General features: G+C 41.5%; 1 protein-coding gene and 1 pseudogene across 1 annotated transcript in view; one reads left to right on the plus strand and one right to left on the minus strand.

The window, feature by feature from the left end:
- The window catches only part of Erc1 (ELKS/RAB6-interacting/CAST family member 1), a 561,464-nt gene that overhangs the window by 413,969 nt on the left and 144,239 nt on the right, over positions 1-3,256 (minus strand). The window lies entirely within an intron of this gene.
- LOC105743187 lies at positions 1,652-2,827 on the plus strand (annotated as a pseudogene).

The raw sequence follows: 3,256 nt of genomic DNA on the forward strand, positions 1-3,256 counted from the left end.
TGAAGTGCAATTTGTACTAACAGGGCAAAAATTTTTAAAAAAAATTTTTTTTTCTTTTGTCTTTTTGAGACGGGGGTCTCACTATGCAGTTTAGACTGGCCTTGAGCTCACTTTGTAGCCCAGGCTGGTTTCAAACTTGCAATGATCCTCCTGCCTCAGGCTCCTGAGTACAGAAATTACGGGTGTGTACCACCACACCCAACCAAAAATCTTTAAAAAGTTATTTTTTTTTTTTCTTTTAGAGACAAACTGCTTTACCAAACAACTTGAAGCAGAGGACAAACACCACTACACCATTCTATCCTCAACCAAGATGAATGGACAGTGCATGCAGATGCTAGCCCCAGGATATCACAGTCCAGTTTTCAGGAAAAAAAAAGAAGCCTAAAAGAGTCTGTTATGGTTTGTGTGTATCTGTTCTCCAAAGCCTCATGCAGTCATTGAGGCACAGTTTTATAGTTTGTAATTACTTAATGATCCAAGGCTGGGATTATGAGTCTGAGTACTGCTGGGATTACGGGTGTGAGTGCTACACCCAGCCTGAGATGGATAGCCTACATGTAACATAAGAGCGCCAGAGAGACAGACTCGCTTTCTGTTGCCATTGTTGCTGCTACTTCTCCATTTTGCTCTCTGCTCTTTGCCACCACCACAAAAGTTTGCTCTCTACCATGTGCTGGTCTGCTTTGGAGCCAGCCGAGTATGGATTGAAACCTTCCTTCCTTCATTTTGGGTGTTGGGTATTTGTCCCAGCAATGAGAGAAGAGTACTGAGACAGAGACAGAAGCTAATAAAAATAAAAATTACCAAGGCACAATGGTGCATGCTCATAATCCCAGCATTGGGGAGGCTGATGCAGGCAGGTCACTGAAAATTCAAGACCAGCCTGGGCTACTAAGTGAGCTCAAGGTCAGCCTGAACTACATCGTGAGACCCTGTCTCAAAAAAGACCAAAAGAAAAATGCAGTTGTTTATTGTGTCATTCTATTCTCTCTCCCCTTTCTCCATTCTATAAGGGGCCCTCATATACCTGAACACAGTGGGATAGTGATCTGAGACAACACAAGGTTTCTCCACCTCCTGGAGTCAACTTTTTACATTTGCACTGTTTCCTGTGGTTTCTGAGCAACAAGCAAATACATCTGAGCAGGCGGACCTCAGTGGCAGGCCTACAACAACAGCAGCAGCAGCTCACATGGATCAAATATTTACTACATGTGAGAGGCTATTCAGAGTGTTCTATGGGTTTTAACTAATTTAAACCTCAAAACAACTCACTGGATAGAATTCTTAACAACATTACTTTATTAACAGAGAAACTGAGGAACACAGAGACTAGGTAACTTATTCCATGTCACATAACTGATTAAGAGTAGCTAGATTTTCAACCTTAGTAGTTTAGCTCTGAAAGCACTTTCTGACTTAGAATATAACTTAAAAATTTCTATCTATTCACTAACTTAAAGTTGAGCTTTTTAAGATACATTCTCTAGGGCCTTGAAGATCCTTTAGATCCTTTGACAAAGTCTTCAGTGTCAAAACTATTTCAACAGTAATAGTGTGGTATCATTTGACTTTTCTACTGTTTTGACATTTGCTCTAAAGATACAAAAGCAACACTGTTAAAAGCAGAAACATTAGGACCGGAGAGATGGCTCAGTGGAGTAAGTGCTTCCCTGGCAAGCACAAAGGCCTGAGTTCAATCCCCGGTTCTGTCAAAAAAAAAAAAAAAGAAAGAAAGAAAGAAAGAAAGAAAAGCAGAACCATTAATGCCTTAGCACAAAGCAAGCCAATACCATACATTCATGCTACAAGATACGATATTCTTCATTGTCAAGGATTCACACAGTAAGGGAAAAAAAAAAAACTCAAAGAATACCCTTTATACAGCAGTAAAAGTATTACTTAATAAATCCCTGCATAGGGCTGGCCAGATACCTCAGTGGACTAAAGTGCCTGCTTAGGCAGAGCACAGCGGCCAGGGTTCACCCCTGGCATGCCACGCCATGCAGTGCTGTGCCGTGACAGCCCCACCCTCCGGGTGTGCTGAGAGACAATTGAGACTAGGTGTGGTGGTGCATGCCTATAATCCCAGAACTTGGGAGGCTGAAAACAGGAGAATCACTACATAGTGAGACTCTGTATACTCTGTCTTAAATACAATCAATCAATCTCAGCATAGAGCAGCAGGTCTGCTGTTGAGTGAACATCACCAAGGCACTGTCATGGTGTCATGGCTTGGTGCAGATGCTCACAGTCAAGTGGCCTAAGCTGCAGTGTCACAGAGTGGGGTCCCTGGACTATAGCAGGAGAACCTGCAGGGCTCCTGGGTAGAAGTGCACTTCAGTAATAATGAGAATGGGAGCAATGTTGCAGCCTCAGTTTCTGTTTATAATGGTCACATGGAAGAAATACTGCTAGATGCCCAGCATGAATCTGGATGGAGTAGTTCCAAGAGTTTTCACTGTGACAGCCCCCCTTGCTCATAGATACCACAGGTATTAACAGAGCTTCTAAAACAGATACACACAACATAACACATAAAAACTGGAGAAAAGAACAGCTCTCAGTTCAAGGATTATATTGAGAGAAGGAAAGAAATTGAAAGCATCTTGAAGAAATACACCCCCAAAGGACGTCCTTTTTAAACATCCAAAGCGCACAGCTACTTCAGCACAGGAAACACAAGTGTTATGAAGAAAGAGGGCATCTTCTCAGCAGAATTTCTAAAGGTTTTTCTTCTATCTCTGCTGCTGTCTCATCTACTGGCCATTGGATTTAGATCTGGACTAGAAGGAATCTGACAACCTCCACCAGTACATATTGATGAAGAATGGGATCCAATTTGGCTGACATGGGATTTGTATCTGAGCTCATGACAGCTAACTCTGAAAAGCTATCATGATCGTTGAGTGATTGTACCGTTTATTCTGTACTTGCTATGTTCCTGATTAGTAAAAGAACAGACACTAAAATCATGTTAGTCTATTATTATACCTATGGGATCAATTAATAAGCATACAGACTACTGTAAGAATTTAGTGGTAAATTTTCTTTGGATATTAGATATAAATAGTATAAACAATTCTGATACACTAGTCATGATGTATGTAGCAATTAAAAATGCCTAACCTTAGGGCTGGGGAGATAGCTCAGTAGAATAAGCACTGGCCTGGCAAGCACAAGGTCCTGAGTTCAATCCCCAGTACAGCAGCAAAAAAAAAAAATGCCTAACCTTAGGGCTGGGGAGATAGCT

This window comes from Octodon degus, unplaced genomic scaffold (genome assembly GCF_000260255.1).
Source record: "Octodon degus isolate 3935 unplaced genomic scaffold, OctDeg1.0 scaffold00104, whole genome shotgun sequence".
In the NCBI taxonomy this organism is placed as follows: Eukaryota; Metazoa; Chordata; class Mammalia; order Rodentia; family Octodontidae; genus Octodon; species Octodon degus.